This window comes from Manacus candei, unplaced genomic scaffold, assembly GCF_025592945.1.
Source record: "Manacus candei isolate 608988 ecotype Guabito, Panama unplaced genomic scaffold, ASM2559294v1 h1tg000037l, whole genome shotgun sequence".
NCBI lineage: Eukaryota > Metazoa > Chordata > Aves > Passeriformes > Pipridae > Manacus > Manacus candei.
The window spans coordinates 4,844,184-4,857,588 of record NW_026138085.1 but is presented as its reverse complement, the minus strand read 5'-3'; the positions used below and the strand labels follow the sequence as shown (position 1 = coordinate 4,857,588).

At 38.3% G+C, this 13,405-nt stretch overlaps 1 protein-coding gene across 2 annotated transcripts in view; it reads left to right on the top strand.

Annotated features, from left to right (window-relative positions):
* Nucleotides 1-13,405, top strand: part of TENM2 (teneurin transmembrane protein 2) — a 1,665,603-nt gene that overhangs the window by 1,102,357 nt on the left and 549,841 nt on the right. For both annotated transcript variants that reach the window (XM_051794292.1, XM_051794291.1), the window contains one exon: nt 355-463. The gene's annotated coding sequence lies outside the window, so the exon portion shown is untranslated. The remainder of the gene's footprint in view (nt 1-354; nt 464-13,405) is intronic.

Here is a 13,405-nt window from a genome sequence, read left to right as displayed (position 1 = left end):
TGAAGAATACCATTCAAAATCATCATGATCACAATTCCTTCTTTGGGACTTGTGTAGGGAGGACGTGGTCCCTTCTTATTTGCTGCTTTTAGCAGCATAAAAATTAAATTGCTGATTTATCAAATCTCATTGCTTGAGTGTTTGCATTTGGGACAGGGAGGAGGAAAAATGAGCAGCATAAGGAAGGATACATCTAGAAGATGATTCCTTACATCCTAATGTGGGTAGATTGTTTGGCCCTTTTGGAAGTTAAAAACTGAGAGATGAGTACCAAAACACTGTTAAATCTTTGCTTATTACTAGGATTTTACAGCTAATTCTTTTCTGAAAGTTGTAATTTTTTCTCTCTGACAGATCCTTCTTGCCTTTCATTGCCCACTGCACTAAGAATTCCCTCTCAGCTGATGAGCTAAAGACAGGACCCGTAACAACCGGGAACCAGCGTTTGAGACCTCCCCATTCAGTGAGTACTCACAACTTGGGCTTTGTGTGTTGTTTGGCTCAGAGATGTGTTTATATTGTCGACCGAAGTGGTTCCATCTATGCTTGAAAAGTGCCTAGGAAGATCTCTGCAGGAAAGTGGTTTTGTAGAGGAAAGCAATTTGTCTCAGCACTTTTCCTTTACAGAATCTACTTCAGTCTTTTCCAGCCCAACTGAATTACTTCGGAAGGTTTCACTTAGAGAAATATGCTTTTTATTCCTGCCTGCCTGGATGTTCATTTGCAGGAGTTGCCCATCCTGACAAATTCAGGATTAAATGAGGATGTTAGGAATTTATTGCTCCTGGCATCAAAGGAAATTTTTCTTCGCTCAAATAGACCTTTTATTCAGATTCTGAACACAACAAAAACTATTTAGTTTGTAGGATTGGCTGCATATCATGAAGTTCTGAATCTGTGTATGCATAACATATGCTGTGCAGAGAGAAGATAAAGAAAGAGAAGAAACTTTTAGATTATCTGTTCTTTTGTGGTGTCTGTAACTGCTGGTCATAATGCTCACAAGGCACCCTATAATTTAATTACATATGCTGTACATATGTAATATGTACATATGCTCTGGGGATTAATGTAATTATATACAGTACCACACTTAGCCCAATGTGTCCAGCAGTGGAAATAGGGTGTCTTGCTTAGGAGTAGCTCAAGAGTGAAGGAAACAAAACTTCTGTTGATAGAGTCTCATAAGAAAATAATAAAAAAAATCTTTTCTTTTTTTTAATTTTGAACTTTTTCTTCTCTTGTGGATTTAAATTTTACCAAGTACAATTTTTTTGTGATACACCTGAGAATTCTTATTGAAATAATTTAATTCAGTGGCAGTATTTCTTAGGAGGCTACTCCCAGATCGTGCCTTTTGTTAAAGACATCTTTTAAATGAAGTTGGTTTAATGTAACATTTTGTATTATTTCACTTGGAAAAATTGTGGGGTTTGGATATGGGAAGCACCAAATTCCAATGGGATTCTTTCACTTGCACATTGTTCTGCATTGTTTGCAATGGGTCAGTTGGTTTTTATTCCCTATTTTCTACTGGAAGGTTAATTTCTGTCTCCAGGACTGTATTTCTTCAGATTTTAGTCCATTAAGATCTATGCTCCATTCTTATAAAGTAAATTACTCTAAGAGTCTGAATCTTTAAATTTTCACAATTTATGTAGTGTAAGAAAATTAAAACGAGAAATACTGAAGCACTTCTGGTGAAGTAATTCTTCATACTGAGAAAGAAAATCTGGTGGGATTATGGAGTTTTTCCCATTTATTTTTACTGTTTTACAAGTCTGAGTTTCATGGCAGTTTTCTGTGAGTTCTGTCTAATCAGAAATATGAAAGAGAGGATTCCTGAAGATTGTTTTGACTATTATAAATGTATCTATATATTCTATGTATATGTTATTTGTGTATGCTCTATGTAGGTGTTCATGTGTTTGTTTTAAGAGATCTTCACAGCCCATCTTCAAATAGTTAGAACAGACTGACAAGTACATCTCACACAAAATTCCTGGAAGACAAACATTAGGTGATAAAAGATACTGGTCCAGAAGCTCTCACTTTTGCTCTGTATCTCAACAGCAGTGTGTCAGGGAGAGGTTGCAGAAGTAGGTCCTGGGTGAAAATTTCAAAACACCTGATAGCTCAATCTCAAATCCCCTGCTGTGGTCTTGGTTTGTTTGTTTTTGCTGCCTGTTTTTTAAAATAACCCCGAGTGATCTCCCAGGGTCAGACAGCAGGTCAGGAGCAAAGCTGAATGTGAAACCCAGTGCATAATTCCCTGCAGTAATTAAGGCTGGGAATGTGCCCACTTAAACCTTTCCAACCGGTGGCTAGATCCTGTATATTGCTTATTTGCATTGTGCTGGAAAATGTTGAGGCCTGCAAGGATTTGCAGGTATAGAAGAAGAAAATTTTCTTGTTGGTTCCTATGGTGTGGCTGTGGGAGTTTGCTCTGGGTGAGGCACAGGCTGGAGCTTTGTGATGTTTGTGAGGAGCAGAACTTTCCTTCCCCAACCGTGGAGTTCCACCAGTTCCTCCAGCTTAGAGAGGAGTCCTCTCAGACCCCCAGGAAAGGGGAAGAACAGAAGTACCACAAGATCACATGGAGTATATTATGTCAATGAATTTGAGGCTTCATTTTGGGGGTTTTGGGAAATGTTCAATCTTCACATGCCACAGTGAATTTTCCTTAGGTTTCCTTAGGTTTGGGGTTGGGAATTTGCCCTGGGTTCTGTCCTGGGTGCTGGTGACATCTCCTATTTTCAGCTTGTTGTAGGTTTGGACTTGACATTGTTGAGCCAGTACTGTTCTTCTTTATACAACTGACAGAGACTCACCATCAGTTCCCAAACAAATATTGAGACTCGTTTCCCTCCATTGTGTCCTTCTCCATTGCATCTTCTGTGTTCCTCAGGGGCCATGGTTGTGACATCAATATTCACCGGGTTTTGTTAGGTTTGCTCTTTGTTTTGGGCTTTTATTTATTTTCCTTTCAACAAAGGCTGCTATCATCCCATCGTGGTGGATCAAAGCCTTTGGAAAGTAACTACCTTAAAGAAAAAACAAGTTTAACTTCTTGAACAAAGCCTTCCTGGACTTCTCCTCAAGGGAGGATTCAGTTTCTTGACTCTCTGTATCTTGATAGTAAATTCCCTTTTTCTGCAGGAGTGGGAAGAAAACAGCCCCTCAATCATTGCCAGCTTGTGTGCTCTTCTTAGTCCTGGGTCTGGAGGATGCAAATTTTTTTGGCATTTTTAGGGCTGCTTGAATAAAACAGCATATTCTGTGTGGTTTGTAAACCTTCTGTAAACTTCCATTGGTATGAATAGCCAAAACTACTTGAGAATATTGCTGAAATAACCCTCTTGTTACTGTCAGACTTGCATGCGTCTACTATGTTTGATTTATTAGTTTGCAATTATTTTTAAAGGGAAGAAAAGTATAGAAGATATGTTTTTGAGTATTTGTATCTTTTATTTCCTAAATAACAAACTCGCAACCAGAATTTGATAAGTAAAATATTAGCACTCAGAAATGGAGCCACAAAACCAACATATCTTCTGCTATTGATTTTTCTCCTAAAAAACTATTTTGGCAGCAAAGGCAGGTTACCATCCTGTTACTTACTTAGAGTAAATTACTCTAAATTATAAACTAACCAATAAATCAGTATTGCTTAAGTATTGTCCTCCCATTCCTCACCCCAAGGCTAAAATCTGCATCCCAAATAAGAAAAAAAAAATGCACCAGAAAATTGTTTTAATTTTTTTTTTTTTAAATAGATACAGTAAAATAGACAGTTCCTGGAATTATCAGCATATTTCAGCATGATGAAAGAGAAAGGATATATATGCAATTAAAATGAATCATTAATGTGATGATTACAGAAGTAGAATTAAGATGATGTCCATGCTTTTTAACTTATGCCATATCACAAATACTAGTTTTACTAAAGTATATTTTAAAGAAGAAGAGATAATATTTCTGTATATTTTTGTCCTTGTTTTGGAGTTTAGTAGAATATTAATGGGGTTTAACCTATTTACTTTTAGGAGTGGCTTTATATTTATCAGGATATATGCCCACACATTGGCCTTAGGGAGAGAAATTTATTTGGCAGCATTCTTTAAAACATGAGATTTGATGTGAGGAAATAGATGGAGCACTGTCATTTCTTAAGTCCTGCATGAGCAGATGAGAGATTGAATCTTATTTTGGATAAATTCAGCCCTCTGTCAGATGTATGGAAGATGGGAATAATTCAAGTAGAACAGTAAGTCTCGGGTGATTTGGGGAAAAAAAAAAGATTACTGTATCTTAAAATATTTTACTGGACTCTAGGTGAGTATTCAGACTGAGAAGATGTAGTGAGGAAAAACTAACTGTATAAAAATACCAAATTATCACTAAATTTCAAGTAAAAATGTACTGGCAGAGAGAAATAGATGCTTGAAGTCCTTTTCTTTTTGACTGACTATTATGTAGCACACAAAGCTGAGTGTTGGTAAATAGATGCTGATAGTATTTGCTATTTCATAAGAACTCTCTTGTAGTTAAGTACAGATTTTACTAACAATGTTTTGCATTCTGTGCCATGACATTGTCTATATACTTCAGTGGGATATGAGCTTTTGTGTAAAAAAGGCTCTATGGGGGGGAAAAATACTTAAAAAGAAAACTCATCTTTTGGCTTCTGTGGGAATGTGGGACTGTGGGTGGGGGGGAAATGCTGGAGATATTCAGGCTGACCTAGGGTGGAAGCTTGAGGGAAATATTGGGATAACCATCTGAATGCTTCTTGAAGTGAGGCTGAAGTGGACAGATCTTGCCTAGAAACTCTTGAAATGACATTCTGTGCATTCTGTGTCTGTCCTTGGAGAGCCCAAAGAAAAGAGTTATAGCTCATGACAGATGGTGCTCAATGAAATAGTCTGTATGACCTGCTACAAGCACTGAATAAGGGTGTCTGACATGAAGGAAAATGTAGAGTCCTGTCTGTGGTGCTCTCATTAATCTGTCCTTTATTTATAGTTTCATTGCTTCTTGCCTGTGTTGAAAACTCAGTACTGGCAATTCTAGATTTTATTTTTTTTTTTTTGGGCAACTGATTCTGAAATCATCCTGGAAACTTGGTGGGGTTTCAAGAGAAGTTCTGTGTCCCTGAGAATGATGTAACCCTTCAGGTTCGGTGATGAATGCCAGACTGAACTATTTCAGAGCTACCTGGTAAAAAGGTTCACAGTCAGCATCCTTCTTGGAAGAAACCCTCTTTGTGACTGAAGCTGGAGGTAGTGTGACTCTGTGGGTGTCTGATAAATGTTTTTGGTGGAATAGAGCACACAAATGAGGAATGAGTGGATAAAGCTGCGTTTCGGTTCCATTCATTCTAGTCCAGACTGGTGCCTTTGCCTTCATGAACAGTTTATTTTTGTGTATTTAAAGGAAAAGGAAAAAAAAAATCTTTAGGAGAAGGGAACATTTGTAAATGGATGTTTCCATTCAGGTTTTGCCTTTGCTTTTCATTGTGCTGTTTGTGTTTCTAGAAGTAGCAGGGACAGACTTGGTTCATTAGGCTTTCAGTGCCTGTTAGAAAACACACTCCAATTCTGAACCAGTCTCGAATCAAATTACAAGTTAACTTTTAGTCAGCAAGCTGGATCTGCCTGGATAGGATCTTGAAAAAGCAGGTTTGATAGAAAGAAAACAGAAGAAGTAGATAAGAGCTAAACTGCCACCGCAGTGAGAATCAAAATGTTCAGCGCTCACAGACATGAAGCGCTCCCCCCATCAGCACTGTCTGACAGCTGTAGGTATTTGCTGCTGAGGCTGGGACATGAATCAGGGACAATAAGCCTGAAGAAAGGCTGGGATGTCATCCTGGAGATGGCTGGTATTGACTGCAGGGAAGGAGACACGGAGGGAGCAGGACACCTTGCAAGGATAAATGAGTTTTGCGTAATAGGGAGTCCTCCAAGGGCACTAATGATGCAGGAGAAAAACATGTCAGTAGGGCAGGGGGGAGGGACAGGATTGTGCTGCACTGTAGCTGTGCTGTGATTCCAGGAGGTCTGTGAGGCAAGGTGATTCATAATCCAAGTATTATTTGTTCTACACTTTTATTTTCTTTTTCAATTTGAAGTTGTATGCAGGGAAGGTTGTGGTTTTCTACTTGTCTTCAAGTTATTATTTAGTCACAGTGTCACTGTGCCTTATACAAGTTTTAATTTACATAAATATGTCTCACAATGTTGGTACCTTGACAGTGACCTGAAGTGGAAAAACAATATAACTACTACTGCCTCTCATGGTCTACTGCAGAAAACCAAAGTATGCCTAACTTTCCAAGCCTGGGTTTCAGCAGAATAACTTAAAATTATAAATTCAACCTAACTGGAATTTTATTTTGTTTTAACCTTGCACCTGCTCACCTATTTTACTGGCAGATGGGTATAACCTTGCCTTTTTGAGCACGTACAACAGCAGCAGCTTTACTTCATTCCCATCCTGACTGACCTACCTTTTCATACCCCCTGGCAATCTGGTTCCTGCCTGTACAACATGAGGTTAATTACAGTGCTGTGAACATGTGCATTAAAACAACCTGCCTACTGGTAGAGATATTTTTTGTTGTTGTTTTATAAGATTGAATCCTCTTATTTTTTTAATATTAGCTTTGTCATAGCTGTCATGTGGCACATTTCACAGACAGTTGAAGTTGCCCTCACTTTAGCAGAAATGCAGTTTATTATGCAGATACCCACTTCTGATGATGAGCATCTACAGCTCCTCAAGACACAGAGATGCTGGTGGATGTGTCTAGGCATCTTCATTTGTTGTGCTATGTTGTCCCAGAATAAATATGCAGAATATATTGCAGTAGAACAGTCACAATGCAAAAAAAAGAAATACACTGGTGCTTTGTTATATCATAGCTGACTGTGCTGCTGGTTATAAAGCAAGTAGTTAAATCCAAGTGAAAGGAATTTTTCTTTCTTAAAAAAAAATATTCTAAATATTTACTTTATCTTGTTTTTTTTTTTAGTCAATCTCCTTAGCAACAGAAACAGATGTTTCTTTTCTCTTAGTCATTACATTCAAAGAAAGAAGCTGCTTCAAAAATAATGAAAGCAATTTCTATGAATAGGGTAGCTATTAATTGTTGCCAAGATGGTTTAGGATGATAATAAGACATGCAACAATTGCCTTTTTTTCTTTAATTGAAATATAGCTATCTAGTTAACCTGTACTGGTTAGGTGAGCTATAATCTATCTGCTCTTATAGTGCATTTATTGTGTGATTTCCTGTGTGACAGAGACAAGAGTAAGCTTGACTATTTCTGGTTTATTGAGGAGATATGTAGTATCAATGTGTGCCTAATGTTTTATTAATTTGCTACTTCAAAGTAAGTCGGTAAAGAGTTTGCCTTAAAGACAAAGAGCTAAATATGCATGGCCTTACAAATATATATTTTTGTACATCAATTTACAATATGAAACAGTATAATTAATTCAAAGCATGGACTTTGTTTTAGAGTGATGCTCTTTCTCAAATTACTCTTTATTTTTCTCTAGATATTGGTTACACAATTTAAAGCTGTTTGGTTTCAGAAGGGTTTACTGATCTGTAATTTCACCTGTATAGCCAAGAGTGTGTTCTTAATTCACAGGCAATTGGCACATGTGAGGTTTAGAAAGACATGAGCTGGGATGGCAAGATCAAGATATGAACTGGTCTCTGTAAGCCAAGAGAAACAAACCTGCCTCTGGAATTTGCAGAGGGAAGGACCTTTGCTGCTCCCCTAGTCCTCAGTGCTGTCATTTAAGCTAATTGCATGTGGATGGACCTGCAGATTTGCTTGAAAACTAGTGCAAAAAATGGAACTTTATTCTTGGTAGTGCTAACCTGCTCAGCTCATCACGTGGAGATTAGTTACAGTGTTGAGAGGAGAAAACAATTGTTCAGATGGGTGAAATTGGCAAGTCTTGAGCTCAGCTGGAGCTGAACTAGCAAGGGTTAGCAAGAGTACCAAGGAGAGGCCTTACAGAAACATAGGCTCGTTGCAGAAGGGCCTTCTGAGTGTTCAGGGGTCTGCTGATGGATGGGGAGAAAATGATGGACACTGTGGAAAAACATTAATTAGCCAATGCCCCTTTTGCCTTGCTCTTCACCAGCAACGTGTAATTCCAGACCTGTGTTGTATCATCTTGGTTTGAGGAAGAGAGGTGCAGCCAGACTGATAAAAGGCTAATTTTAGGCCTTTGATATATGATGGCCAGCCTAACTTCTGTCCCTGGAAAGATCATGACTGTAGATTTTAAATCCACTTGCAAGTATGTCAAGCATAAGTAATACTGTAGATTTACTGGTGTTTTACCAATTTGCTTACCTTCTACAGTGAAATGGCTCTAGATGGTCAGCAGAGGAGACAATGAAATGAATAGCCATGTCAGTCATTTTACATGTTTTAGTACCAAGTTTGAGTGGATTTGCACACTGAAAGCCACAAAGCACATTTTCTTGGATTCTTCTGCAGCATTTATATCTTGTGTTTTTTCTTCTGGCTTGTAGGGTTTTTTGTTAGTTTATTTGGTTTTGGTATGGATTTGTTTTGGTTGGTTGTTTTTTGTTTGTTTGGGTTTTTCCTCCCCTCCCCTTACAAGCGTGTTCTCCTATTTCTTGCATGTGTACAGTAGGAAAAAGAAAATAAAACCTTTGATGTGAATTTTACTCCAAGAACTGGCTAAACTTAGAGAAGGAAAAAGTAAAGAAGGTTGCAGTTATGCTACAACCTTTAATCACATTTATACTCTCCCTGATGCTTTCTATTTTCTGTCTCCTCCCAACCCTGAAAATAATAATTCTGACTGAAACTGCTTCTGGCACACGGTGGTGGCAAAAATGGTTTTGAGAAGCTTTACCAAAGAACCATCTGGAGCATGTGTGAGGGCCAAGAACACTGAGAACTTCCTCCATGGAGGAACTGATGAGCTGGGTGGAGCAGTGAGCAGTAAACTGTGCCTGCAATCCTTTTAACTGGCCAGCACATCAGACAGATGGGCAGCTGCCCAAGTGCTGTTTCCCTGGGAGTTTTAGATAGCAGGCCCTGCTCCCCCTTAGGTTTTGCTAAGGCAATAGTGGGAGCCATCTGCATTCCAGTTTAAATGTGCAGGGTAGTCCAAAATACAAACATTAACCCACTCCCAATTCCTCAGGAAGTGCAGATTGTTTTTATCTGTTGTAGGCTGAGAGTGGGGCATCAGAGCTCCTCAGGAGGGAGGTTGCTGTGAGCATATAAAGAAACATGGACTGGGGAGGGCTGGAAAGGGAGAGGCTGAGTTTCAGTGAAAATTGTCCATTCATCCCCCTGTAACTTCTGTGGGTGGGTGAGGAGTACAGGGATCTGCAGGAGGACCTCCAAAGGGAAAGCTTTCATCAGCTGTAGGCAGGGATAGTGTTTGAGAAATGACAGGGAAGAGTCTTGGAGAAGTACAAAGCCCTGGTGTCTGGCTCTGTAGGCAGGGAGGCACCGTGGGCTGTTGTGGTGGGTCTGCTTCTCCCTGGGCAGAGCCCTTGCCTGGTGCTGGCTGCTAAAGTAAATGGTTATTCCTACTGAGTGTTGAGTTGACTCAGTTTATTGCAGCTGAAACAAGTATTGATCCTATAAAATACGAGGAGCTAAATGAAATGTTGCTGCCGGTGTCATCTTGTGTAAGTGTAATTAAAACAGGTCTGTGAGCTCTGTGCTCGTGCATTCCACGTGAACTCTCCCCTGTGGTCCACTAGGTTAGATGCTGACTCCCTTCTGGTTGAATTGTTGGAGTAGGAGGGCTTTTTGGGGGGAGCAGGAGATGGTGTAAATTCTTCCATGATAGCTGCAAATGAGGCAGTGAGGAAGCACTTTGTCACTTGGAGAAATAATAGTCATTAATATGGCTCTTTGCAAGCTGCACTAGTTCTCTAGGAGGGTCTAAAATTCTGTGACTGCAAGGCAGAAAAAGAGTAAGTTGGTGTGTGAGAAGAGAAGAAAATTCACTTACCTGATGTCTCTTCTGTTGGCCATCCAGCAACCTCAAATATTAAAAGGATTTTTTTTTTCTTGTTGCTGCTTCTTCCCACTTTATTCCTCACTGAAAGGCAAAATTTCACTTGTTAGCAGCTGTCTTGGTGTTTCCTGGATTTTGGCAAATCATTGCTTACATATTGGGGCTCTTTCTAAATAAATGTAGATGATTCCTACGGAGTATTTTAGAGGAAATTTCGGGTTTTCTTTCCCCCTTTCTGTGTGTTTAAGTTCCATGTGCCAGCTCTCTGTTACTGTCCATAGGTTTGCTTACTTCTGATAGAAATTAGAAGAAAATGGTTAATTCTCTTATCATGAAAGTGGAGTAAAAGAGTAAGAGTCTGCAAAAGAAATACCAGATAGAGTGCCTGATAAAGGTAATGCTCTCAGTGGCAGTGTTTCCACTGGCGTTTAATGGACATAATTCTTCAAATGCTCCCATAACAAATGAGGGTCTTTTAAACATTCTCAATAAATTACCCCTAAAGGTAAAATCACTGATAATTCTGCAGCTCTACAAGATCTGTCCACAACTTATTTTTAAAGACAAGACTGCTTACAAAGAATAACTCTCTGATATTCAAAGAATGAATCCCACTCAGTGTAATGCTAATGAGAATAAGACACAATTTTTCATGTTTCAAGTTCAATTCTGATTTAAATTGAAATTACTACAGTTGGTAATAGGAGAAATTACACATGTAAAGTTAGTTTTCTTGAAGTATATGTGAGAATATTGAAGTTAAATGTGTTCTTTAAATGGACTGAATATTCAGAATATCTGGGGTTTTTTTCTGAAATGTCACAAGTGCATGAAAAATACGTGACCATAATTTGTTGAATCAATATTCTTACAAGGACTGTTTTATTTATGGTTTGTGTGTGGTTTGTCAGGGGCCAGGAGAGGGTTGCTTTGGTTAGTTTGATTGTTCTTAATTTTACCAAATCTGAAATAATTGCCTTAAATTGTGTCTAGTTTCCTTAACAATGTTAGAACAGGTTCTTTGGTAACACTATGTATGTGTACTCCTCTAGTGAAAGAAAATTCATCAGAAAGAAAGTAGTGGAAAGGAATTGTCTTCAAATGTTTGACAATGGCTTTTCTAAATCCTCTTAGTTATTCTGAGTTGAGGGTAAATTTTCAGTAAAACTATTTCATAAATTAGAATCACAGAACCCAAAGTTACTTAGATATTGATTTTTCATCTTTTTACCTTACTGTAATGATTATTGATTACTGTGACAGATCACAACCACCCACATATCAATACTAAAACCTTTTATTCATTATATATTCCAGGTATAGTTTTAAAAATAATACTATTTTAAGTGAACTTATAATACAAACACCTTCAGACAACCTACTGTTGTGTGGAATTCATTGTGCTCTCCAGAGAAGTGTAGAATCTGTGGAGAAATACTTTTCATCCACCAGAGGAAATGGGGAATTTGACAACATGCATTTGTCTACAAAATGTGAAGCAATATCTGATGAAATACGTTTTGTCAATAAAATAAATTGCCAAACAAAATGTAATCCTACCTCAAAATACGTTTAGCCTACACAGTGAAATAAGCCACTTCCACAAAGTGCATTTGGTTGCTTGAATTATTTTGATTTGCTGTCTGTCAGAATCTGTAGATAGTGTGTTGTGGGTCTGGTTTGTTTTTTTTTTTTTTTTTTTTTTTTTGTCAGACACTGTATGTCAACCTGTTTCTTTTTAATAAATATAGATAAAATACATTTAATTTGAAGGTAGACATATGATAGGACACCTTAAACTGGTGTTGGTTGAGCTGAAATGATGAAAGGCAGACACTGGATGTTTGAGGTGTGAGGGGCTCGCTGCTCTCCCCAGTTCTGCATATAAAATCCCCTGGAGCTGGTAATTCAGCTGCTGTTGCTGTTTGCCTTGCAAGTATGTTACTTTAGTTTTCCTGTGCCAAACAGTTTCCATGAATTGCTCACCGTGCTAAAGCAAAGTGTGCAGCTGTTTGGCTGCTTGGTGCAAATGTCAGTTCTTGCTCAGGTTTTCCAGGTTGCATTCCCTGTATCCACCCGTGATCCACAGGGCTCCAGCCGAGCCTTTCCCTGACTTTTAGGGAGCCAGACCAGATTTTTATCTTTGTAAGAATTTGCAGGACGGGAAGAGGGGTTGTCTAAGCTGAGAAATAGCTCCTCAATGTCTAATTAATGAAAACTTTTGCGTTGTTACAATTCTGTCAGACAGCAGCACACACTTTTTTTAATTACAATTTCTTTATTGATCTCAGATGTAAAGTATCTTCACCGTATATATGGAAAGCTACCTTAGCCTTCATGTAGCTGTTTAGAAAGGCATAATTCTTCTTGGGAAAAGGTTGCCTTGCAAAAGGTTGCCTTTCTCTGTAGAGAAATACAAGGCTCCTGTTGAGTTTTTTGACACTGGTGTGTGCTGAAGTTTGTACTACAGGGTCTAGAGCTCACTTTTGTGAAATAATGTTCAGGAAAAAGATTACGGTTTCTTATTCTGTGGTTCTTGAGGACTCCAAATTTTCGTGTAAAGCAGTAAAAGTTACTTTGAGACTATCTCTGTGATAGTTAAATGTGCAAATTGTTTGGGTGCAATCTGGAAGTGCAGAAGGCAAAAGCAAAGCAAAAGTCTCCAACCCAGGTGAAGTATCTCCTGAATGAGGGTGATCAAAGCTTGTCTTTGTTTAGAAGACAAGATCATTCTTGTCACTGCTTCCTTTGATTGGAAGAGCACTAAGAGAAAAAGTCTGAAGAGTGCAAAGGCTTTTATTTAGTGAAAGGACTTAAAGTATCTACTGAAATGTTAAGTTTCCACTAGAATGCTTTGAATGAGAGTGGAATTGCTTATAGATTTAAAGCAAACTTGAGGTCTGTTAAAAAGAAACTTCTTTGGCTAAACAGAACTCGATCCTAAGCTTTTGCATCTTGTGGAAATGAAAATACACAGTGCTGCAATTGGAAAACACATCTCAAGTCTGGTTCCTTCACCTGTACAAACATTTTCCCAGTTGTTTCAGGGAGAACTACATAGAAATGTGTTCATTCTTATGTGTAACAAAGTAGAAATTACTCTTGTTTCAAAATGTTATTTCATCTACAGTAAATGAGAAGCTCTGTAACTATCAAATGCATGTAAAAATGGGCAGATTGGACAGCTGATATTACATGAACATTGTGGAGTGTTCCAGAAGTTTGTGCCTCCTTCCTTTGCCCTTCCAACCAGGATGCTTCTGTTGGTAACATTATTTGAATGGAACGTGTCTGCCTGAGTGAAATAGTTACTGTAATATTTGTTGAGATATTTTTACATTAATTTGGAGGATATTATTTCTGCTGT